The sequence below is a fragment of the Macaca fascicularis genome, chromosome 4, assembly GCF_037993035.2.
Source record: "Macaca fascicularis isolate 582-1 chromosome 4, T2T-MFA8v1.1".
In the NCBI taxonomy this organism is placed as follows: domain Eukaryota; kingdom Metazoa; phylum Chordata; class Mammalia; order Primates; family Cercopithecidae; genus Macaca; species Macaca fascicularis.
The window spans coordinates 563,469-590,050 of NC_088378.1; the positions used below are offsets into that span (position 1 = coordinate 563,469).

A 26,582-nucleotide genomic window follows, 5' to 3' on the forward strand; every position below is an offset into this window, starting at 1 on the left:
TATAGGTCTTCGAGGCTCTGTTTATTTAATTTCTGCTGTTCAGATTAGGTAATTTCTTATTTTATTTTATTTTATTTTCCTGTTCACCAGTTCTTTCCTCTGTCCCCTCCATTCTGCTGTTGAGTCCATCTATTGAGTTTTAAAAACATTTCTGTTATTGCATGTCTCAGTTCTAAAATTTCCATTCAATTATTCTTAATACCCTCTAATTATTTGCTGGAACTTTCTATTTTTCTAATATATTTCGAGTGTTTTTGTATTGCTTGTTGAAGCATTTTTTTTTTTTTTTTTTTTTTTTTGAGACGGAGTCTCGCTCTGTCGCCCAGGCTGGAGTGCAGTGGCCGGATCTCAGCTCACTGCAAGCTCCGCCTCCCGGGTTTACGCCATTCTCCTGCCTCAGCCTCCCGAGTAGCTGGGACTACAGGCGCCGCCACCTCGCCCAGCTAGTGTTTTGTATTTTTTAGTAGAGACGGGGTTTCACCGTGTTAGCCAGGATGGTCTCGATCTCCTGACCTCGTGATCCGCCCATCTCGGCCTCCCAAAGTGCTGGGATTACAGGTTTGAGCCACCACGCCCGGCCTTGTTGAAGCATTTTTATTTATTTTTATTTTATTTATTTATTTTTTTGAGACAGAGTCTTGCCCAGTCACCCAGGCTGGAGTGCAGTGTCACGATCTCGGCTCACTGCAATCTCCACCTCCCAGGTTCAAGTGATTCTCCTGTCTCAGCCTCCCGAGGAGCACACGCCACTATGCCTGGCTAATTTTTGTATTTTTAGTAGAGACAGGGTTTCACCATGTTGGCCAGGCTGGTGTCAAACTCCTGACCCCAAGAGATCTGCCCGCCTTGGCCTTCCAAAGTGCTGAGATTACAGCTGTGAGCTACCGCGCCTGGCCTGAATTATTTCTATGATGGTTGATCTAAAATATTTGTCATAAAATAATTGACATCTCTGCCAGTGTTAGTCCTTGTTTCACTCTCTCATCAACATGTGACATTGTCAGAGCTTTATTAAAGCCATTTTGCTAGGTGTACAGTAATATTACATTGTGGTTTCAATTTGTATTTCCCTAATGACTAATTATATTTTAAAACATTTTTATAATGGGTCATTTGTTTTCTTATTATTGTACCTTCATTGGGTTTTAAAAAGCTTCCTAGCACCTAAAACACTCCTTATCATGGCAGGTAAGGCCCTGTATAATATAACCCCTGCCTCTCTTTTCAGCTTCATCTTTCACTTAAGTACTCTCCATATAGCTTGATACTCTCCTGAAACAAGTTATGCTATCATAATAGACCTCCTTCATATTCCAGCTCCCAAATCTGTAATTCTACCTGCACCTTTTGCTCTTTATTCCATCCACATAAAACTGGAGAAGGTCTCCCCTGTTAACAAAAATCAAACCCTTCACAGGAGATTTTGATCCCATTTCTCTCATGGGATCATTGTCTAGAACTTCTTTCTTTTCTTTTCTGTTGTGTGCTATTGATCTTTCATTAGTATTTAATCATCACCAGTAACTAATATGCCTTATTACCTCCCATTATAAAGAAATAAGAGAGCCTCCCTTGTTCCCTACTTACCCTCTAGCTATTGTACCCTCTAGCTGATTCTTTTCATAGTCAAACCTCTCAAAAATGTTGTCTATAGATGCTGATCCCACTTCTTTCCATCCTTTCCTGCTTTCTGATCTGGCTTTTGTCCCCACTACACTAAAGTGATCTTGTCAAGATACCAGTGATCTCCTTGTGGCCAAATAGCATGATAATTCTCTTGATTGAAACAGTCTATTCTCTTAGCTTTGGTGATGCCACATTCTCTGAGGTTTTCTCCTGTTTCATTAGCTGCTTCTCAGTTTTCTGTACACTTTCTTTTTCTCTATCCAACTTGTAGTTGTGGGCATTTCTCAAGGCTTCTTTTCTCCTTCCACTCTCTCCCTAAGCTTTTCAACCAGCCCCATGGCACTACATGCCATCTATATGCTAAATTTATATTTCTAGACTAAACCTATCCTTTCAATCCCAGACTAAAATATTCAATGACTGTAACATCACTATTGAGATTCTCCAATAGAAACATGTCCCAAAGTGAATGTTGGCATCCAGCTGTTCCTACAGTCTGTTCATCCAGGAGTCTTCCTCCTGTACCCTTTCATCAGTTGCTCACACTATAGACCTGAACTGCTGTCCTTGCATTCCTTATATCTACTCCACCACAGATCTTGTCAGTTCTACCTGCCATACATATCTCAGACCCAACCACATCTTCTCGTCTTCAGTAACCATCATCCAACTTATCATCTGCACAGGTCTGGGCCATTCCGGTAGCCACTGCACAAACTTATCTAGCTATTCCTCCACCAATCTCACCAAATAGCCAGAATGACCTTCTTCAAGCGTATGGAATCATACCAATTTCTCCATCGTGTTGTGTTGCTCATCCACATGGATTATCCATGTGCAGCCCCTGTGTGTGTGTTCCCTCCACGTGGCTCATCCACATGTGGTCTGTGTGTGTGCATCCCCTCCAGGTGACTCATCCATGCGTGGTTTTTGGGTGTGTGTGTCCCCCCTGCAGGTAGTTAGTCCATGTGTGGTCTCTGTGTGCGTGTCCCCCCCAGCTGCCTCTCGTCCCTCATTTCAAGCCCCTCTCCCATTGACCACCATCCTCCAGCTCCCCTGACCTCATTTTTTCCCTTGAACCTATAGAGTTATTTTCTCAGTGGCTTTGGCCAGTTTGGTGTCTCGACCTTGCATGCTCATTCATGCATGGTTCCTCGTTCTTGCTTCTCAGTACTTGCTGCACCTCCTAATAATAACCTCCTTTTAAGAAGGAATAGGTTCCATACTTCACTGTTCACTGTGGCCTAGCCTGTTTGTCTCCTTTATAACATTTACCCCATTTGCATTTTTATTAGTTTTTTATTTCCTTGAACTCTCTCAGTCAATAGATGATAAATTCCAAGTGGGAAGAAACTATGTGTTCTATCTATCAACATATTCCCAGCATCTACATAGTATCAAGTGTATAATAGGCATTCAATAAATATTCTTAGCAAACTATTTATAACTGACACTCAAGTTCCTTCACTGTTTCACACATCTAATCTTTTGTGTTGTGGAGGTATTCTCTTGCCTGACTGATCCCACCTTCTTAAGGAGTTTTTAGAATGAAAGGTATTGGAGGTCTAAATGATCATTGGCTTCATAGTTCATACATGTTCTTCTCTTACTGAGGATGTAAAGTACCCACAACCCCCACCGCACCTGCAGGAAAACGATGGGATTACCCACAACCCCCATCGCGCCTGCAGGAAAATGAAAGTGATGCTCACTAGTCGTCAGAATGCAGGCGATGAGGCTGCACATGAGCACGTGGCTGAGACAGGTAGAGTGGAGACTGCCCTGTATCCATAGCCAGGCTGCCCAGTGGCTGGGACAGGTGGAGTGGAGACTGCCCTGTATCCATAGCCAGGCTGCCCAGTGGCTGGGACAGGTGGAGTGGAGACTGCCCTGTATCCATAGCCAGGCTGCCCCAACTCAAAGAGGTGGCACATTTCAAGTATTGTAGTCGTAGTATAAGAAGAGGTTCTTAGAGCTAAGAAAACCTGATTTTTGCCAGCTGCCATCTGAATTCAAACTTTAGATTAGATCTGAACTCAAATTTTTGTCTTATTGTAAAGCTTAGTTTCAAGAGGAAATGACTGTGCTGTACGTTTTGTATGTTTCCCGTGATGTTAATGTATATGTAAAAATTTGGTAATTAATGTACGAAATCAGAAATATTCTGAAATCTAAATCTGGGTGGCAAAATTTTGGCAACAATTTGAGACTGTCAAACTTGTGAAAGTATGTTGCTTTGGTAAAAGCGTTGAACTAGAAATTTAAAGATTCTATCATTGATGTAAACCCCAAAGTACAAATGACAGACCTCAAGTGACATAGCCCACAGTCTAGTAGAATAAGTTAGTCAGTCACGTGTAGACGTGCATTTGCATTGGCTTTATTTTAGATTGAGGGAACATGTGCATGTTTGTCACGTGGGTGTAATGCATGCTGGTGATCACTGGGCTTGTAGTGTGCCCATCACCCAAATAGTGAACACTGTAACTGACAATAAGTTTTCAACACTCGCTCCCCTCCCAACCTCCCCACTTTTGGAGCTCCCAGTGTCTATTTCCATCTCTATGTCCATGTGTACCCATTGTTTAGCTCCCATTTATAATCGAGAACAAGCAGTGTTTGATTTTCTGTTTCCGAGTTAGTTCACTTAGCATAGCGGCCTCCAGTTGCATCCATGTCGTTGCAAAGGACGTGATTTCATTGTTTTTTATGGCTGCTGATTAAGATTGATCAAAGGCTAACACCAATCTGTAACTGGGCACTTGTGTATAAATAGTCGATGTTCTGTTAACTGCTTTGGGGAGAGCAGGAGAAGTGACAGGGAAGGGCCCCCCAGGAGAGGATGCCAGACAGGAATGCAGAGCAGAGAAAGCCACGGATGCAGCAGGAGCAGCGTGAGCACATGCAGCTCACACAGCGTGAACGCGCAGCGAGTGGGGAAGGCTTGCAGGGGCAGCTCCTTTTGGGCCTTGGGGAGCATGTGACGGATGATGACCTTTGATCTCAAGACCACAGGGCAGTCAGAGAAGGGAGCCACACAGCCAGCCGTTATCCTGGTTGCTGTGGGGAGTGGTCTAGGGTAGTGCTGGTAAGAGTGATAACGGCACAGAGGTTGCTGTGGTGTCCAGGTCAGAGATGGACAGCTAACAAGCTCTCCCTGTTATCTCAGTGAAGACCACGAGGCCGCCCTTAAAGAAACTGGAAAATGCTTTGCTTTGTTACTTTAAATATTTTCATTTATACTCTGCTATGTAAATATATATTAATATTATTATTGAGAATACCCCACAGTTACATAAAGAGTGGAAATTCCACTAACCACTCACATGCAGCCCACTACCCTCCCCAAAGCCAGCTAGGCCCATAGCTGGCCTCTCCAGACACCGTGCCGCAGGCCGCTGGCAGCCTGGCCCCTCCCGTCTCCACACTGCTGGCAATGCCTCGCCTCAGGTCTGCAGCACAGGTTACATCTCTCAGCTAGCCTGAGTATTTATTCTTTTTCAGAGCAACCTGATTATTTTGTTCTGGAGAAAGCATAACCTGTAATTATTTGTTCACTTGAGTATCATCTGACTCCTCCATTGTAATGAACCCTCTGAAGCAGCGGCGTGGTCTCAGTGTAGCTGCCCCAGTGCTTGAAACAAACACGATGTCAGGGAGAAGCACAATAAATAGTTGGCAACTTCTATGGGGCAAGCTTTGGGGTGCAAATATTCACATTTTTTTCTTTCCACATGCGAGTCTTCCCCTCTCTAGTTGATCCTCATTATTCATGGATTTCTTATTTGTGAATCCACCTACTCACCAACATTTATTGGTAATCCTCAAATCAACACTCTCAAGTGCACAGAGAAGTGAAAAGTTTGTGTCTTCAGAGCACATGTTCCAGCTGAATGAGGTGATGCTCGGCCTTCTGGCTTCAACGCATGCTGTAAGCAACTGTTTTCTTTTCACAGTTTATTTAGTGCCACTTTTTTCCCCACATTTTTATGCTTTTTGTTGGCGATTTCACTGTTTAAAATGGCCTCAAGCACAGTGTGGAAGTGCTGCTTAGCGTTCCTGAGAGCAAGAAGGCTGTGAGGTGCCTTTTGGAGAAAACACGCATTAGACGAGCTTCATTCAGACAGAAGTTATAGTGCCGTTGGCCATGTTACTTACTCCACAATACATACTAAATAAGGTGTCTTTAAACAGAAACATACATAAAACAAGGTTTTATACTGATGGGTTGATGAAAAAGCTGTGTCCTGAGGCTCACGGGAACCTAACCCTGTCTTTCCTCCATGAGCCATGGTTCACTGTTCACTAATTCAGTGTTTGTGCTGAAAAAGAAAAATGACATCCTAAGCCCCTGAGCTGACTGAATGGACTCCTTCTTGACCAAGGGAGCCCTAGAGAAATTTTAAAAACTGAGTTCCTGGCCATGATGGAATGGGGAGGTTGGACGCACCTTGTTATACCCACTCCCTCGCTAATCACCATTAGACTTTCTCACACGAGGGTTCAACAGAAGCTACAGCCCTTTCAAAAGACTTGCCAGACTCCCCTTCTGTGGTTTGGACACAAGACGGACCAGCATTCCTTATGATGAGAGCCCAGCGACCACGGACTGATTCCGGCCGGTGTACACAGGATACCTCTGTGTCCTCCATTTCATCTTCCACAGGCAGAGCCTAGTTTTAGTGCATTTAGACGTTAAGTGCTTACCCCAGATTGAATGTGGACAGACAGGCATGCATGTGTGCTTTCGACGCATGCATCCACCCATCACGAGTCACCTGTTAGATATGTATACTTAGCCAACCCATTTGGCATAAATTCCTGTTCCAGCCTTTCCTCCCTCAAAGTGCCTGCTTTTGGTTTCTGCTTCCCAGCCTGCAAGATGGCCAGCCCGCAGGGTGCAATCCTTTGTAAGAAATAAAGCTCTCCTCGCCAAATGTGTGAACCTCGTGATTCTTCAGTTGACAGCAGTGACTTCACAAAACACAACCTACAAGTAATGAGCATACTTGTTTATTTTGCTCAAACTTGCCTTCCCCTTACTAACAGTTGAGGAGGAGGTTAGAAAATAAATGTGTATGCGTATGTTTATTTATATATTTGTTTCTTGTCTATCTTCTATGAATCGCCTGTTTATTTTTTGTCCATTTTTCTATTGAGTTGTCTTTTTCTTATCAGTTTGAAGAACTCATTTATAAATTATTCATATTAATTTTTAACCTCTTAAATACTTTGCAAATATTTTATTCCAGTAGACACCTTAAAAAAAACTTCATTTATGTTTGCTTTTCTCATAGGGTGGTTTTAAGTGTGTGTGTGACGAAGTCTGCCAGTATTTTCCTTTGTGACTCCTGGGCTTGTTTCTTCTATATTAATACAGGCTGAAGGCTTTCTTCAAACTATGCTGATAAAGTGTACTTCTCTGTTTTCACTAGGTTTTAAAAAGTGAGGCTTTTAATTCATCTGGGATATTTTCTGGTGTGCTACGGCATAGAAAACTGTTGAATTTAAGCAACTCGTCAGTCTCCTTTTCCTGTTCTTTTCAATCGATGTACAAATAATGCCTTCAGTATTGTTGTATTGCTGCTGAGTGAGGAGCTCTTTCCTCCCCTTTTCCTCTTCCTGTATTGCCTCCTCCTGCTGCTGTCAGTCTAGAGAGTGGGCTCAGAGCCGCTGTGGTGGGAGCTCTGTGACCCAGAGTTGGTTCTCATTTGCGAGAATCTCCATTCCATTCCCCTCTCCAGCAGCAGGTCCCATGGGCTTCCAGTTACACTTTATCTATACTTTGAACAAACCTTTAAAATCTTTATGGATATGTTTAGACTAAAGTCTAGACTTAAGTAAGACTTTAATGGGGAGAGATCCTTTTAAACCTGAAGAGACTGGGAGGAGCAGAGTGCTCCGGTCCTGTCAACGTAGATGATGCTGCTCTCTTATGACTTATGTCCCCGAGTGCTCCTTGTTGGCCGCATGCCAGCCTCATCGTGAAGACGTCAGGCATCAGCCAACTGGGGCAGCAGGGCCTGGCACCCTGCCCTGAATCCTTGGGTGTCTGATCACGTCACTGAAGAGAGACAACCTCAGCCGGACGCCTCTGGCAGGATCCTCCGTGCACAACAAGACAGACCCTCCCTGCCCTGTCAGCTGGCCGTGGGCTCTTCGTAGGCGAAATTAGGTTTCCCCACATCAGTGTGGGGCTACACTTTGCTTTTTGGCCTTCACTGGGCAAGAAGTTAAGGTGCACAGATGAGCTTCCTGCTCCCATCGCCTTGTCCTTTCGTGTCCCTAGCTCAATAAAGCTAAGGATGGTTAGAAAAGAACGTGGAAACTCCAGAGATGTGTTCTGTCACTGAGCCCAGGGCCACAGGGCGCACAAACATCCAGAAACAAAAGGAAGTGAGCAGAAAAAAACATCCTAACACAACAGCCATCAGCATGAGAATGCTGGAGCCTCAGGGTCTTCCTTCCAGATATTCAGTAAAGTCTCCAAAAGCCTCCCCAGTAGAAGCAACCTTCATTTCTTTCATCCTCCACAGGCCACATGTCCAGAACTCTGTATTGTTTCTCAGATTCTTTAATGGAGTTAATTATTTTAAAGGGGAAAAAATGCCTAAAGAATTTAACCACTAGGCTTATTCCAGGGCCATATTTTCCTGGTGATCAGATGTTCACAGACACGGTGCAGTGATGGTGAGGGAAAAGAGGTTTAAGCATAACAGCAGAAAGGATCTTGCTCCCTCTCCTTCAGGGGCCTCTGAATATTCTCCAGTGGGTTGTGAGGTTGGTGCCGTATCTCAGGAAGTCATACCAGCTAGACACCTGTAGAAGCCAGTGTGTTCCCTTACTGTGGTGTGTGTGGGTTAGAAAATAATTTCCAAGTGTTTGCTTTTCCATTAAGCTTCATGAGATCAGAAGAAAATCTTACCCGCTGTCCGGAGCACTTGCTGGTCTCTCGTGCTTCCTGCTCTGCTTTTCCCTGGTGCTTTTGTAAATGAGGCAGGTGCTCAGAGAGCCTGACCAAGAAGGGCAGCCTTGGTTTCCCACTCAGCAGGCAGGAAGCCACCTTCTAGATCAGCAGAGGTCCTCCCTGGAGACTCCATGGGCCTGTGGGACACCAGCTTCTGTGGCTTGCTTGGAAGACTGGGAGGGAGCTGGACAAGCTTGATGCCTGCTGTTTGGTGACCTAGGACTCACTCCTACTCCCCTTCCCAGGTGGCTGCAGGACTTGCATTTAATTTCCTTCTCCAGACAGCTGCAGGGTGTACCCTTCATTCCCTTCCCCTGATGGGTGTGGAACATGCCACTCATTCCCCTTCCCTAATGTGCCCATCATTCCCTTTTCCTGATGGGTGTAAGACATACCGGTCAGTCCCTTCTCCCGATGGCTGCAGGATGGGCCCATCGTTCCCTTCCCCTGACTGGTGCAGGACATGCCCATCAGTTCCTTCTCATGATGGATGGAGGACATGCCCATTATTCCTTTCCCCTGATGGCTGCAGGATGTACCCATCATTCCCTTCCCCTAGTGGGAGCAGGACATGCCACTGATTCTCTTCCCTTAATGGGTGCAGGACATGCCCCCTCATTTCTGTGCCCCAATGGCTGCAGGATGTACCCCTCATTGCTGCGGGGCATGCCCTTCATTCCCTTTCCCAGATGGCTCCAGGATGTGACCTTCATTCCCTTCTCTGATGGCTGCACGATATACTCCTCATTCCCTTCCCAAGTTGGTTGCAGGACATGCCTCTAATTATTTTTCCCAGATGGCTGCAGGACATATCCTTTCCCTTTCCCCCAGATGGCTGCCAGATGTGCCCCTCATTCTTTTACCCAGATAGCTGCAGTACATGCCCCTCATTTCCATCCCCTGATGGTGTGAGACATGCCCCTCATTTCCTTCTCCTGGCGGTTGTGGGACATGTCCCTTATTTCCATCCCCAGATGGCTGCAGAACATATCCCTCATTTCCTTCCCCTGATGGCTGTGGGTCATGCTTCTCATTTCCTTCCCCTCATGGCTGCAGGACATGTTCCTCATTTCCTTCCCCTAATGGCTGCAGGCTGCCTCTCATTCCCTTTTCCTGATGGCTGCAGGACATGTCCCTCATTTCCTTCCCCTGACAGCTGGAAGACATGCCCTTTATTCCCTTCCCCTGATGGCTGCAAAACATGTCCCTCATTTCCTTTCCCTGATGGCTGTGGGACATGCCCCTCCTTTCCTTCCCCTGATGGCTGCAGGACATGCCCCTCCTTTCCTTCCCCTGATGGCTGCAGGACATGTCCCTCATTTCCTTCCCCTGATGGCTGCAGAACGTGTCTCTTATTTCCTTCCCCAGATGACTGCAGGACCTGTTCCTCATTTCCTTCCCCTGATGACTGCAGGACCTGTTCCTCATTTCCTTCCCCTGATGGCTGCAGGACCTGTTCCTCATTTCCTTCCCCTGATGGCTGCAGGACATGCCCCTCCTTTCCTTCCCCTGATGGCTGCAGGACCTGTTCCTCATTTCCTTCCCCTGATGGCTGCAGGACCTGTTCCTCATTTCCTTCCCCTGATGGCTGCAGTGCATGCCCCTCTTTTTCTTCCCCTGATGGCTGCAGGACATACTCATTTCCCTCTCCTGATGGCTGTGGGACATGCCTCTCATTCCCGTTGGCTCTGGCAAATGACAGTTCCTCAGAGAGGTCAGTACTGCTCTGCTTTGGCAATGCCTGCTTGTTGTTTATGGACTTGTTCTTTTTGGGCCGGACATTCTCTCTTCTAGTCTAGTAGATGGGAGCCTGGCATTTAGTTCAGTACATGCTTGCGGAGTGAATGCGTGGGTCCAGCTCTCCTGCCTGTGCACTGGAGCTACATGGCCATGTGACATGGAGCAGGTGACCTCTTGTCTCAGCCTCAGCTGCTCACACCACATGGTTTTTGAGGGAGACTTATTGATTTGGTCATAGAAGTGCCTGAGAAGACAAAGCAACACCAGGAACCACAGGCAGGAAGTGAGGCAACCGGCTCCATCAGTGAGCAGACAGTGGGGAGTCATCCGAGACCAGAACTAGAACCATGGGGGCAGGGAGAGTCAGAAACAGCAGGGGCAGCGGGGTGTGACTGAGGAGACAAATATAATACCAAGAGGCCAGAAGAAAACCCTCCTGGTTAAGGGTTTCAGACCCCTCTGTCATCAGGACCCTCATCCCACCCCAGGTAGCCCACTCTGGGTGGTTAAGGGTTTCAGACCCCTCTCTCATCAGGACCCTCATCTCACCCCAGAGAACCCACTCTGGGTGTGAAGCTGCATTCCCAATTAGGGAGGGGTGTGTCTTATGTGCACTGCAGTTCCACAACTGAGAGATAAGCTTGTTCAGAAAATCAAACAGGAGGGAAAGGGAGGGTCCAGTGACTGGTCAAGGGCCTACAGGCCAGGAGGATTCCTGAAAGGCCTTAGTGTCAGGCAGCGGTCTTTGGGTCTGATAGGGAAGGTCCACTTTCCTGAGGGGTCGATGGTCAGGGACAGATTTCAGGGAACGCCAACAGGGAGGGATCTGGAGTGGGCCGAGGGCCTCCGTTAGCCAGGCCCCGCAGGGAAGGTGTTTTGGAGAGCCGGCTTTTCCACTCACCCTCCGGGGGGTGGGGCTGGCTCCACGTGCCATACCTTCTCTGTCCGTCTCTCATTAGCTCTCTGGGGGCACTACAGTGCTCAAATCAGGATTCTAAAGTTCACAACTGGCTGTTCTGAAGAAACGTGAGCCACTCACGCCTGTAATCCCAGCTCTCAGGGAGGCAGAGGCGGGAGGACAGCTTGAGCCCAGGAGTTCGAGACCTGCCTGGGTAATATAGCGAGACCCCGTTCTCCACAAAAAGGAAAAAAAAAAAAAAAAGACAAAAAAAAGAAACGTGAGTCCACAGAAGGGCCCTAACCTCATGGAAACTCTCTAAAGCAGTGGTCTGAGCTATGGCACCCAAAACCGACATCTTTTGCTTTCAAAAGCCTCTGCACTCCAATCAATACATGTGAGTCCTTCCCCGCTCCCTCCCTACGCCAACCCTGAGTGTGGGCTGGATTTAGAGGCTTTAGAACAGAATGTTAAATAGAAAATCTAGTTACTTACAGTGGAGAAACCTGGCAGACCCACCTCAACCAGGAGATGAAGGCTAACATCACCCAAGCCACATTGCTATAAGGCAGCTCACGTTCTTCCCCAAAGCCAACAACCTCAATTTAATCATGAGGAAACAGACAAACCCACTTCATGGGATATTCAAGGAAAGCCTGAGGAACTGTCACAGACCAGAGTGCCCGAGAAGGCATAACACCTAAATGCGGTGTAAGGTCCTGGATGTGTCCTGGGGCAGAAGAACGGGTGAAATCTGAATATGGTCTGGAGCTTAGTAGTGGTGGTGTGCCAATGTTAACTGCTAGTTTTGATACATGTGCTAATGTTAATTCTTAGTTTTGATACAAATGTCAACATAAACTCCTAGTTTTGATACATGTGCCAATGTTCATTCTTGGTTTTGATACATATGCCAATGTTCATTCTTAGTTTTGACACATGTCTATGCTAATTTTTATTTATTTTAATTTTATTTGTTTGTTTACTGATTACCATCTATGGACTCACAGAACCAATGTTAATTCTTAGTTGTGGTACATGTACCCAGGTTACACAGAATTTTGACATTAGCAAAGCTGGATGAAGGATATATAGAAACTCTGTACTATCTTTTCAACTACTCTGTAAATCTCAAAGATTATTCAAGAACAAAAAGTTAGAGGAAGGCCCGCAGTCAGATGCCACTCTGTTTCACCTGGGGTGCCCTGGTCACTCTGGCCCTGGGGCAGCCATGCAGTGGGTCCTGCCTGCTTTGCTACTCCCTTCATTCTGTTCACGCATGTTAGCCATGGGCTACCCCAACTCCACTCCCCACCCTTGCAGCCATACCCCGGGCCTCCAAGTGTCCAAGAGGGTCTTCAGACTAGGTGGGGGACAGTGTCCAGGACCTTCCTCACAAGTGGGGCAGTTCAGGCCAGGCCAGGTGCGGTGGCTCACACCTATAATCCCAGCACTTTGGGAGGCCGAGGTGGGCAGATCACCTGAGGTCAGGAGTTCAAGACCAGCCTGGCTAAAATGGTGAAACCCTGTCTCTACTAAATAGACAAAAATTAGCCGGGTGTGGCCCGTGCCTGTAGTCCCAGATACTTGGGAGGCTGAGGCAGGAGAATCTCTTGAACCCGGGAGATGGAGGTTGCAGTGAGCAGAGATCGCGCCACTGCACTCCAGCCTGGGCGACAAAGCAAGACTCTGTCTCAAAAAAAAAAAAAAAAAAGAGGGGCAGTTTGGGAATCTCAGCCCAGGTCAGCTCCCTGACCATCTCAGCTGCTGACAACCAGCCAACTGGAAACTTTCAACTGAAATTCTGTGCCGTCATCAACCTGCCCTCATCAGTAAATTCCTGGAGGGCCCAGGCCCAGACAATGGTTGTATTCAACTTGAAAGCAGACATATTTGAAGACAAAGCCCCTGCCATATGTCTCGAGCAAGAGCCAAGCAGAGCAGTGGGCTTAAGGGGAGGGGCACAGCCGACAGTCTCTCCTCTCTGGGAGACTCTGGGAGGAGGATTACTTCGGGCTGCAGACATAAAAGGAAAGTGCTTCTTGCTCCTCCTGGGTCTGCAACTGGGTTTTGTTAGCCACTGTAGGTCAACAAAGGTAAGAAAGGAGCTTCATGTTAACCCAACCGGCCCAGAATCCAGGACAATGAGCTGGCACAGCAGGAGGCAGGAACAGGAGAAGGCAAAGGAGCCTGCCTGTGAGCTCATTGTGGTGCTAGGCTCTTTCAGTGCGTTATTTCATTTCGGACAGCACCTCTGTTTTGTCACATAGATGGAGAACCTGGGACTCAGAGAGGTTCAATTCTTTTCCAAAGGCACGCTACCTAGAAAGTGGAAGAAGTTGAATCTGACCCCAAAGCTTGTAAGATTACAGATCTTTTAGCTTCTTACAGTTCACTGAAAACTACAAACAACAGCATAATGTTTCCGAGTTCAGGCTCTGAAGTAAGATGACAGGGTGTGAATCTTGGCTTTGTCATCCAGTAACTGCCACCTTGGATAAGTCAGACTATCCAATGCCTCAGTTTCCACATCTGTTAAAAAGGAGGGATAATGGTGGCATCTATTTCATTGGACTAAGTAAATCAATTAACACATACAACCTAAAAGAGTACCTGACATGAAATAAGTGGTCATTATAAATAATAGCTGCTATTGTTACATTTAAAGAGTTATTACAATGATTTAAAAAATCTGTCTTTGCAGATGTATCTCCTGTTGCTTGCTTAACTTCTAGAACAATCTGTAGTTTCTTGGACTTCCCCTGCTTTCCTGCCTCAACATCTTTATTCACTGCGTCTACAGGACTTTGTAGGTTATGGGTAAAGAAAAACCCAACTAAAAATGGCTTAAAGAATAAAGGGACTTCAGGCGAGACTTGGTCCAGTCACTGAATCCAAGTTTTCCTTCATTTATCTGGTTTGCCTTGTGTATTTGCCTCTTGTGTACTCTAACATCACTGATTCTAACTGGGCCACAAGCCTGTCCTTGAAGTAACTGCTCTCATCAGGAAGATGGGAGATGCTGACTGACTGAAGCCGCTGAGGACCCAGCCCTGGAGCTGGGAGTGAAGGTCGGCTTTCCCCAGTTATGTGAAGAGGGAGCAGTAGTTTTTGAGAGGACAACCAGGGCCCTATTGTCAGAAGACAGAACCAATTCACTCTGCCGGTTGCCTTACCTACTATTCCCTCAGCCCTCCATGCCTCCTTTTCCCCACTCCTCTGTAGTTCCTCCAACGCAGTCAAAATTCTATTCCCCCTTTGGGTCCCTCCTAAATGCCTATGTGCCTGGGACATAGTGTGTGCCCAAAAGATTTGTGCTGAGTGAATGAAATTCCCTCTTCAAGAAACCTTTCCTGATACTACTGATAAAACCATTTCTGCCTTCTTCCAGCTTCCACAGATCTTGTTTCTGTCTTGCTTATGGCATTTAGTCTTTCTGTTGTTGCTTCTGTGCTTGTTCTGATCTCTTCATTAGATTCTCCAATACTTTGTATGTGGCCATTTTTTCCTACCCTTTCTTTCCTGGTATGCAAGAAACCCCATGAATCTTTGGTGATTTATTTAATAAATGAATGAGGAAGTACATGGCAGATTAATAGACTGAAAACAGCCATTTAGGTTCTGAATTGTTGTAGATTGAAAGCATGGGTCTGGGTGAAATTTCTGGGGAAGAGAGATGAGCCGTAAAGAACCCGGGCACACCCGCATCTGAGGGCTCAGCAGGAGAGACTAAAAGAGCAGGAGGCAGGAACAGCCGTCTGGCAACCTCCGTGCCCAGCAGTGCATGTGGCCTTGTGGTGGCAGCTGGAAGCTCCCCTAGCTGTAGGAAGATCAGTAACATTTTGCAAAGGAGAATGAGGAGAGGGCAGGTGGAGAGCCCTGGACTTCGTTCTGAAGGCTTCAGGAAGCCAACCAAGCATTTTAAGTAGGGGGTGAGTGGTGAGACTTGGGATTTTGATCAGTCATTCCAGCAGTTGTTCAAGTTCAACGGGAGGAAGAGAGACCAAGTCACAGCCAAGGCTGGGTTCTAAAAAAGAGGCTGGGCACGGTGGTTCACGCCTGTAATCCTAGCACTTCAGGAGGCCGAGGCGGGTGGATCACCAGAGGTCAGGAGTTTGAGACCAGCCTGGCCAACATGGTGAGACCCCGTGGCTACTAAAAATACAAAAATTTGCCAAGCATGGTGGCACGTGCCTGTAATCTCAGCTACTCAGAAGGCTGGGGCAGGATAATCACTTAAACCAGGGAAACGGAAGTTGCAGTGAGCCAAGATGGTGCCATTGCACTGCAGCCTGGGAAATACAGTGAGACCCTGTCTCAAGATAAATAAATAAATACGTAAATATTAGAGTTGTGGTGCAGAAGGGTGGTGAATTGAGAGGTGCTTAGGAGGCGGATCTGCAGGACATGGTGATTGGCAGGTGTGGGGAAGAGGAGCAGCTGCAAATCTGCCTTTCAGGGATTCTGAGATCCTGGAGCCTCACGCTCACGTGTCACCTTCCTCTCCTCCCCACCTCCTCACCTCCTCTCCTTCTCTCCTCCCCACCTCCTGGTCCTCATACTCACATGTCCACCATCCTCCTCACCTTCCTCTCCTCCTGCCCTCCTCCCTTCCTCACCTTCTGGTCCTCATACTCACATGTCCACCATCCTCCTCACCTTCCTCTCCTCCCCCCTCCTCACCTCCTCTTATTCTCTCCTCCCCACCTCCTGGTCCTCATACTCACATGTCCACCATCCTCCTCACCTTCCTCTCCTGCTCTCCTCATCCCCTCCTCACCTCCTGGTCCTCATACTCACATGTCCACCATCCTCCTCACCTTCCTCTCCTCCCCCCTCCTTACCTCCTCTTATTCTCTCCTCCCCACCTCCTGGTCCTCATGCTCACATATCCACCATCCTCCTCACCTTCCTCTCCTCCTGCCCTCCTCCCCTCCTCACCTCCTGGTCCTCATACTCACATGTCCACCATCCTCCTCACCTTCCTCTCCTCCTGCCCTCCTCCCCTCCTCACCTTCTGGTCCTCATACTCACATGTCACCATCTTCCTCACCTTCTTTTCCTCCCCCCGCTCCTCACCTCCTCTCCTTCTCTCCTCCCCACCTCCTGGTCCTCATGCTCACATATCCACCATCCTCCTCACCTTCCTCTCCTCCTCTCCTCCCCCTCTCCTCACCTCCTCACCTCCTCTCCTTCTCTCCTCCCCACCTCCTGGTCCTCATACTCACATGTCACCATCCTCCTCACCTTCCTGTCCTCCCTCCCTCCTCACCTCCTCTCCTTCTCTCGTCCCCACCTCCTTGTCCTCATGCTCACATGTCCACCATCCTCCTCACCTTCCTCTCCTCCTCTCCTCCCCTTCTCCTCACCTCCTCACCTCCTCTCCTTCTCTCCTCCCCACCTCCTGGTCCTCATACTCACATGTCACCATCCTCCTCACCTTCCTTTCCTCCCCCCGCTCCTCACTTCTTCTCCTTCTCCCCTCCCCACCTCCTGGTCCTCATGCTCACATGTCCACCATCTTCCTCACCTTCCTCTCCTCCTCTCCTCCCCCCTTCCTCACCTCCTCACCTCCTCTCCTTCTCTCCTCCCCACCTCCTGGTCCTCATACTCACATGTCACCATCCTCCTCACCTTCCTGTCCTCCCTCCCTCCTCACCTCCTCTCCTTCTCTCCTCCCCACCTCCTGGTCCTCATGCTCACATGTCCACCATCCTCCTCACCTTCCTCTCCTCCCCACTCCTCGCCTCCTCTCCTTCTCTCCTCCCCACCTCCTGGTCCTCGTTAGAAATAGGCACAAAGAGCAGGACTAGGAATTAAGCGTGGGTGACGGAGTCGGACCATCCTGGGACCCGGGAGGCTGCTAAGGCAGATGGCTCTAGACAAAGGAGTCCCACAGGTTCCTAGAGCACAGCCCCATTTTCTTGGATTCAACAGTCTCATCTGGTAAGAAAGTAAGTCTCGCAGAGCCCTGTCCCCTCTGGGCCCCCTGGGACCCTGTTTGTGAGTGGCATGTCTACAGGGAGAGGGTGGCTGTGCTGTCACAGGCTAGAGGTCTGAGGTGGCCAGTAGAACCAGTAGCCAGGTAGAGAATTGCAAGAAGGCCTGGGCCAACCACTCCCAATGCCCAGGTGAAAGGGCTGTCCTGGGGGCTCCTCCAGGAAATGGGAATGAATGTAGGACTTTTCCCAGAGCCTGGGATCTTTTATTCCTTGGCAGGGGTAGTAGCAATCACTTTCACTGTCACCACAGTGACATTAATAGTCATGACTTACTGATGTTGAACACTGGTCACTGTGATCCATGATTGACACATATTATCCAGCCCAATCTTCACAACACTCCTTCGAGGTAGATACTATCGTTATGCCTACTGTGTAGATGAGAAAACTGACCAGGCGTGGTGGCTCAGGCCTGTAATCCCAGCACTTTGGGAGGCCGAGGTGGGCGGATCACCTGAGGTCTGGAGTTCAAGACCAGCCTGGCCAACATGGTGAACCCCATCTCTACTAAAAATACAAAAATTAGCCAGGGGATGGTGGTGCATGCCTATAATCCCAGCTACTTGGGAGGCTGAGGCAGGAGAATTGCTTGAACCTGGGAGGTGGAAGTTGCAGTGAGCTGAAATGGTGCCACTGCACTCCAGCCTGAGTGACAGAGTGAAACTGTCTCAAAAAAAAAAAAAAAAAAAAGAAAACTGAGGCACATAAGTCAAGTAATGCATTCATATACACCTGAAGTTTTGACCTGCAGGTTAGGGATTAGGAAATGGTCACCACCAGAATCCACGTAAGCAAACACTACGCTGAATTCTATGGGAAAATGTGGCTTTCCCAGTGACAGGGGAAAGAAAGTTTTATTCCCCTTGGGAATGTTGGACAGTGTGTTCATGTGCCCTGGATGTAGAAGGAGATTAACATCTTTCAGAAAGAGAGAAAGCATAGCAAACATTGCTAGAATACCTAGTATCCTAGCATTACTACACAACCGTGCATGTGCCCTGTTTCTAACCCAGCATTCAAAGATTTCACTGAAAAGTGAAGATTTCTCACCCTGTGAACAAGAGTTGTCTGACGGCATCCATTAGAGTCAAACAGGCACCCCCAAAACCACAGCCCTGGGCTCATATAGGCCCTGGAATGCAGGATCCTGAACAAGAAACTGGTCTTCACCACAGGCAGTTGTATGTCATTGTTTTCTGAGTCAGTCTGCGGGAGTTGAAACTACAGATTAGTGAAATAAATTAATAAAATAGGGGTTCCCTAATGTTAGCAAACATACAAAGAAACTCTGATACAATTAACACAATGAATGTAATAGGTGTTAGTTATAGAATACTAGCTGCCATAACCAACAAGCCTGAACTTTCAGTGGCAAAACACAGTAGAAGTTTCTTTCTTGTGAAGCTCACAGTAGGTGACCCTGAGGAGCGGTTACAGCAGTGGCGGGAGGTCTCTGCTCCACGTAGACATTCAGGCACCCAAGCCGACGGGGTTCTGCCACCTTCCACGTGTGATTTCCAAGGTTGCCCTGAGTCTCAATATCCAGCAGGCAGATTGGAAAAGAGGGAACATGGAGAATCTGTCTTAGTCTGCTCAGGCTGCCATAACCAAATATCATAGACTGGGTGACTTAAACAGCAGGAGCTTATTTTCTCCCAGTTCTGGAAGCTGGAAGTCTGAGATCAAAGCATCAGCAGGGTCAGGCTGTGGGGAGGGCTCTCTCCTCGGGCAGCAGATGGCTGCCTTCTTGCTGTGTCCTCACTTGGCCTTTCCTTGGTGTGTTCATGTGGAATGAGAAAGATTTCTCTTCCTCTTCTGGTAAGGTGACCAGTCCTATTGGCTCGGCCCTATTCTCGTGACCTCACTTAACTTTACCTCCTCAAAGCCCTATCTCCAAACATGGTCACACTGGGGATTAGGCCTTCAACATGTGAATTCTGGGGCGCATTCGGTTTATAGCAGGCCACCTGGGAAGGTTTTATGAGTCAGGCTTGGAAGCAGGATAACCGCTTTGGCCCATATTTCACTGATCGCACCTCAGTCCCCTCGCACCCAGCTGCAAGGGGGCTGAGAAGTGCAGTCCAGCTGTGCCCTGGGAGAGCAACATGAGTTAGGGGAACAGCTTTGTCAGCTTTGTCGTTCCACGGTGCCTGCAAGTCTCCAGTTTCACCAAAAGGGATAGGGCATTTACATTAAACTTCAGCCTTGGCAACTGTGGTATCTCATAATAGGCATAAGGTAGATAAAGGTGGAAGTCTGAGCTATCTATTGACGCATGACAAATTACCCCCAAATTAAATGGTTTAATACTAAACAGTTATACTCTAACACAGTCTGTCAGTGTAGCTTTGCTGGGCAGTTCGGGCTTGGGGTGTCTTAGAACACTGCCATGAAGCTGGGCTGAAGTCGTCTGAAGGCTTGACCTTGACCTCGACCTGGTTGGAAGATCTGCTTCTGAAATGGCTGAATCCCATGCCTGGCCAGTGAGTGTTGGCTGCTGGGTGGGGGGTTTCAGCTCCTCACCACAAGGACTCTCCATAGTGCTGCTTGAGCGCCCTCACAACATGGCAACTGGACTCCCCCAGAGCAAGAGACCCGAGAAAGTGAGCAGGGTACACACGCCTTCTTATGACAAGCGACACCTCTTCATTGCTTCGTGTTCTGTTTGTGCGAAGGGAGTTGTGAAGCACTGCCACGCTTACAGGAAAGGAAGGAGACTCTGCCTTTGGAAGGGAGGAATATCAAAGAATTTGTGGACATATTTAAAAATCATTGTGATGGGTATGTCTAAACTTAACCCATAAAACTTGACCCCCAAGCCGCCTTATAAATGCTATTTGGTGATCTTAATTTTGTTGGTAGGTTTGTAATGCAATATCACCTAGGCACATACCAGCTGTGGGAATGTGGGCTAATTCCTGAGTGGTTTTGTCAACTGTTGAATAGGGAAGACTTGTGGCAGCCCCACTCCCAGCCCCGGGGACACCTTGTCTCTTGAGTGTGCACAACGCGGTGGGTAGTCGCAGAATCTGCCTCATAGCAGCTGGGTGAAGACTGAAGGCAGTGAGAGAAGCCGGCACATGGCGCAGCGTGGCTTCCCCACTGTGAACCGTTTGTGTTACTAATGGCTGCGCCCCGTGCCTGGGATCTGGCTGTCTCTGAGCTCTGTTCGTTTTGCAAAGACCTGTGGCTCCTCCGCTTTCCTCCTTTCCCCCAGCTTCTGGCCTTAAGAATAAAAAAGGAGGGGAGTAAGAGTTCAATTAACTGCTCTTATACGCCCCTTGGAGATGGATGGTTCTGCCACTCAAGCACAATGGTTCTGTGGAAATTAGCGAGGACGTGGGAAGCTTTGACATGGCCACGGTGTGGCTCTGCCTGAATTTTCCATCTGCGTTTTGTTTTCTTCCTCCTTCTTTTGTGCTGGGGTTGCTGGTGTGGGGTTTGCTGGGCAGCACACCCTCCGTGGAGTTTCAGTGTCTGAAGGAAGGAAGGCCAAGCAGCTTGGATGTCACCTGCTGAGCCTGAAGAAGAACTTGAGTGAAAATAATCCCTCTCGCCTTTGTTCTTCTCAGTTTGCTTTTTGTTTGCCTGACAGATGTTCAGCCTGGTCCATAGGCACCGACTGGCTTCTCAAAGCCTCCTGAGTGAGTCTCAGCTTATTGATTTCTGCACATCCGTGTTTTTGTCATTGTTACTTATGATGCCTGAGATCCGCCAGCACCTCCGGCCTTCCCTTGGAACCCCTCACTCTCCCCCTGGTACACCCCAAACACGGGGCCAACGCCAGGAAGCTTGCAAAGCATAACTGCAGAGAGTTTGGGATCTTTCCTCATGACTTTAGCAAGTGCTATAGTACTAATGAGGCCACATGTTCCTGTTTCTGATGTAGAAGATATTACCATTCTTCTAGAGGAGCCTTCTTTCTCTGTGGTTCTTCTTACTCTTTCTGCTGTGCTCAGATGTTTGCATTAATAAAAATTTGGTGTAAAGTCTGAAGCTAGAGTGGAAAAGAAAACCTGGAATTAAGAGTCTAGGTTCTTGCTTCGTTCAGTCTATTTAGCAAAACCCCCCAATCTGCGTCTGTTGCTTTGTTCAGTCTATTTAACAAACCCCTCAGTCTGTGTCATCTGGTGACTTCTAAGAATTTGCATCTTAAGCAAACAGAATTAGGAACTCAGAGTACTGTATTATCTTAGGTTGAGATTAAAATTATACTGATATCATGTCACTACTGATATCCATCCTGTGAGCTAGGGCAGAGACCTAGAAATATGACCCAGAAAATACAAGTTTATTCTAGAAAGCTTAGAAAATACAAATAAGTAAAAAGAAAAACGAAGCAATATACAAACCAAGACAACCACTGTTAACCTTTTCTTCAACGTTCTTTTTGACCTTTTCTACACACTCCCCATCACTCTCTCTCACGCATCCACCACAACCATGCTGCCACAAGCCACTATCGTCTCTTGCAGGATTTATCTGGAAACTCTCTTTCCATTTGTGTATAAATCAATCTCATTGGCTACCAGAGCTATTTCTTGGAGGAATAAAAGCAAACGCCTGGGCACTGAGGAGTGGATTGGTAGGTGAAAATAGTGGGTTTTGATGATACTTCTAAAATTTTGATTGTATGTTTAAAATATGTTTAGAAAACCACATTGGAATCATGCTCTGCATATCAGTCCAGACTCCTTTAATCCCAAAAGACAGGAAACTCAATTCGTCTGGACCCAAGCAGTAATAGAATGCATAGGCTTTACCAAACTGAAACTCCAGAGCAGGGTTACCTTCGGGGAGACGTGAATAAGTGATTTGAATGAGTTGGTTTCTCTTTCTCTTCACTCTGCTCTCTGAGCTGGCAGATCCACTGTCCGCATCTCCACCAAACGTGGCAGCAAAGTAACCTGTCATCATTCTGTGCCACTCGGGGCAAGAGAGACGATCTTACTGAGTGGCTTCTTAAGAAGAAAAATAACATTTTATTTTTTACAGAAGCCTCAGGAAACTCTCTTACAATCTTATTTTTCATAATTGGGTGCCATGGCCACAGATGTGGCCAGTTGGATGGGATGTGCTGACTGGCTTATGCCAGGGGACACTCCTGAGGAGGCAACCCCTCGGCCACATGGTGAGGATGGAAAGAGGTGGTTCTTAGAAACAAGTTTGGGTGCTGTTCCTAGAAAAAAGGAATGAACTTTGGACAGCAAACTTTTGTTGTGAGCTTTTTTTCTTTACTTAATAATGCTGGCCGGGCACGGTGGCTCACGCCTGTAATCCCAGCACTTTGGGAGGCCGCAACAGGTGGATCACGAGGTCAAGAGATAGAGACCCTTCTGGCCAACACTGTGAAACCCCGTCTCTACTAAAAATACAAAAATTAGCTGGATATGGTGGCGGATGCCTGTAGCCCCAGCTACTCGGGAGGCTGAGGCAGGAGAATCGCTTAAACCTGGGAGGCAGAGGTTGCAGTGAGCCGAGATCGTGCCACTGCACTCCAGCCTGGTGACAGAGCGAGACTCTGTCTCACATAAATAAATAATGCTACATCAGCCGGCACAGTCACTCACACCTGTAATCCTAACATTTTGGGAGGCCAAGATGGGCAAATCACTTGAGCTCATGAGTTCCAGACCAGCCAGAGCAACATGGTGAAACACTATCTCTACCAAAAATGCAAAACTTCGCTGGGCGTGGTGGCGTGTGTCTGTAGTCCCAGCTACTCGGGAGGCTGAGGCATGAGAATTGCTGGAGCCCAGGAGGCAGAGGTTGCAGCGAGCCGAGATGATGGCACTATTGCACTCCAGCCTGGGCTACAGAGCAAGACTCTGTCTCAAAAATAAAAAAATAAAGAATAAAGAAAGTATTACATCATGAACAACTTTGAGGACAAGCACATTGTTAGAGTTTTGTTTATTTATTTATTTATTTATTTTTATTCATTTATTTTTGAGACAGGGTCTCACTCTGTTGCCCAGGCTGGAGTGCTGTGGGTCAATCCTGGCTCGTTGCAGCCTCGACCTCCCAGGTCCAAGTGATTTTTCCCACCTCAGCCTTCCGAGTAACTGGAGTAGCTGGGACTACAGGTGCATGCCACTATGCCTGGCAATTTTTTTTATTTTTTGTAGATCAGGGCTTCACCATGTTGCCCAGGCTGATCTTAAACTCTTGGGTTCAAGGGATCCACTTGTTTCAGCCTTCCAAAGACTGGGATTACAGGCCCGAGCCACCCAGAGTTTTATTTTTAATGGATGCATGGCTCAAAATATTTCCAAAGGTATGTAATCTGTCCTGTTTGTGTGTGTGTGTGTGTGTGTGTGTGTGTATATATATATATATATTTTTTTTTTTTTTTCCTTGAGACAGAGTTTCTCTATTGTTGCCCAGGCTGGAGTGCAATGGCATGATCTCGGCTCACTGCAACCTCCCCATCCCAGGTTCAAACGATTCTCTTGTCTCAGCCTCCTAAGTAGCTGGGATTACAGGTGCCCGCCACTATTCCCAGCTAATTTTTGGTATTTTTACTAGAGATGGGGTTTCACCATGTTGGCCAGGCTGATCTCGAACTCCTGACCTCAGGTGATCCACTCATCTCGGCCTCCCAAAGTGCTGGCATTATAGGCATGAGCCATTATGCCCGGCCCCTATCCTCTATTGTTATTTAAACTGTTCACACTTTATTGATATAGTATTAATATTATACAAAGCCTCTTCAAGCATATCTTTTTGTTCACTTGTTTGATAATTTCTTTAATTCGTTTGAACATTTTTATTCAGCACCTACCATGTGTTGGTCACTCTGCTCAGTACTGGGAATTGTTTCGTGAGTGAAACAGATAAACATGCTCCTTCGTGGAGCTCATATTTTAACTGCAGTAAACAAATGCACAGCATGCGGGCAGGTGGTGAGTGCTGAGAGTGCAGGGAAGAGACACTGTAAATCTTTTCATCCTCTTCCTCCCCAGTTATTTTGCACATAACTCTGTAATGCACCTGTCCCACATTGAGAATATTGACCTCCCCTGTGAAAAGCACCTTGAAGGCAGGAAGGGATGATAGAGCTTCTACACTCACATTCTCTATGTGAATGTAACTGCCAGGTGGTAGCTGATGTTCAGTAAGCACTCAGCAATGCAATTCCACTGCAGTCAGTACTGGGCTAAGAAGGCATGGACTGTTTGTCACGGTGGGTGCACAAGCATTCTCTTTTCACTGTGTCTGTAGACTGGAGGACCATGCTAACTGACTTTTAGCTCGCTGATTGAGGTTGCGACGTCAGGTATTTGTTAGGTAGGCTTACATTACTCAGGCCCTAAGATTCACAGTGTGAGATGGGATTTGTGTCAGTCGGGGTCCAGACAGGAAAGTGAAAACTGCACTGGTAATTCAAACAGAGGGAGTCGAACCTGATGAATTGGTTACGTAGGTGCTGGAAGGCTGGAAGGGCAAAATGGGAGGTGAAACAACCCAGAGATTAGGAGCTAAAGCAGCTGCCACTCCATGGCTGGGGGGGGGTGGTGCAAAAAAAGAGAGGGAAGGTTACCAGAACCTACGGCAAGCAGTGCTCAGAGCAGGGTTCCTTACCACTGGTGCTCAGCATGAAGTGGGTGGGACTCGACTGGGGCTAGAGCCAACCGACAGAAACAGGAAAACAGGAGGAAGCAGCTCCTCTCTTTCCATCTTTCAAACTCCTAGGAGCTCCCATTGGCAGAACCTAATAAGAAGTCTGCTATCAAGGGAAAAGCAAGTGCAGTTTGCAGAGTGCTGTGGTTTGAGTGTTTGGCTCCTCCAAAACTTGTGCTAAAATTGGGCTGCCAGTGTGACAGTATTAAGAGGTGGAAAGTTTGAGGGTGATTAGGCCAAGAGGACTCTGACCTCATGGGCGGAATTAATGTTGTCATGAAAGGGTAGGTTTGACACCTCTTGTCTGTGCCCTGCCTCCCTTCTCAGCCTGTCTTTCTTCTGTCATTAAAGGACACGGCAACGGGACCCTCGCCAAATGCTGTTCCCTTGATCTTGGACTCCCCGGCCTCTGTAGTGGTAAGAAAATGATTTCTGTTCATTGTAAATTTCCCAGTCTCAGATATTCTGTTACAGCAACACAAACTAGACTGAGAAATGTAGTGTTAGCCCCAGCATTACAGAACAGAATATAGACAATGAGTCGAGAGACTAAGGTAAACGGTAGGCACAGTCCTCCTACTTGCTTCCATTGATTCCCTTTACCCATGTTTGAACTGCCACACAAAACACATTCATGCTTGTTCCCAATAAGATGCAGCCATAATTTGTACCAATTACATTGCTCTCATCCAGAAACGTGAGGCGAAAGTTCCATTAGTTGCTGTGTCCATCTCAGTGTGATGTAAAGTCCCTCTCGAGTCCAAGCAAACTCCCACCCAAATGTTCTAAATCTAAAAACTAAATTGTACAGTTAACTACCATCAATGATTATTATGTAAAACAATAGGAGAAAAGAGTAGAGGAAAATAATGTATACAAACATACACATAACCAAAAGGAAGAAAATTCAAAGCTGCTATGGCCTTATTTGTCCAGTAACTTATCTCTAGGCCTCAGTTGACCTCAATCGTGTTCTTTTTAAAGAGGAATTTAGTAATTTACAGAATGTGTGCATCATAGTGTATTGTATATCTACGAAAACACTGACATCCAGGGACATCCATTGGGTATTACTGAATAAGAAAGGCAATATTTGGAAAAGTGATAGAATTATTACACCCTTGTTAAGCAGTGACCCAAAGGCCAAATATGTCTCTGTACCTATATTTGTATTTGATTATATGTGCATTAAAAACATTGAAAGGTGGCCAGGCAGAGTGGCTCACGCCTGTAATCCCAACACTTTGGGAGGGCGAGGCAGGTGGATCACTTGAGGTCAGGAGATCGAGACCAGCCTGAACAACATGGTGAAACCCCGCCTCTACTAAAAATGGAAAAACTAGCTGGGCGTGGGGGCACGTGCCTGTAATCCCAGCTACTCTGGAGGCTGAGGCAGGAGAATCTCTTGATTCTTCCCAGGAGGCGGAAATTGCAGTGAGCCAAGATCACACCACTGCACTCCAGCCTGGGTGACAGAGCAAGACTGTGCCAAAAAAAAAATATATATATATATATATATACACACATGTATGTATGTATATATATGTATGTATAAAGGTATACAGCAATTTGATAGAGCAGGTCTACTGGTGATAAGTTCTTTCAACCTCCATATGTTTTAAAAATGTCTTTCCTTTGTTTTTGAAAGATATTTTTGCTAGGCATGGAATTCTAGATTGACAACATTGTTCTGTTGGTACTTGAAAATTGTTGATCCACTGCCTTC

The 26,582-nt window shown here is 47.0% G+C and overlaps 1 long non-coding RNA gene across 1 annotated transcript in view; it reads left to right on the forward strand.

The window, feature by feature from the left end:
• LOC141410022 (uncharacterized) overlaps positions 1–26,582 on the forward strand; it is a 54,682-nt gene that overhangs the window by 26,639 nt on the left and 1,461 nt on the right. Inside the window, exon 2 of the long non-coding RNA XR_012433251.1 lies at positions 25,208–25,273. This is a non-coding gene — a long non-coding RNA (uncharacterized lncRNA). The remainder of the gene's footprint in view (positions 1–25,207; positions 25,274–26,582) is intronic.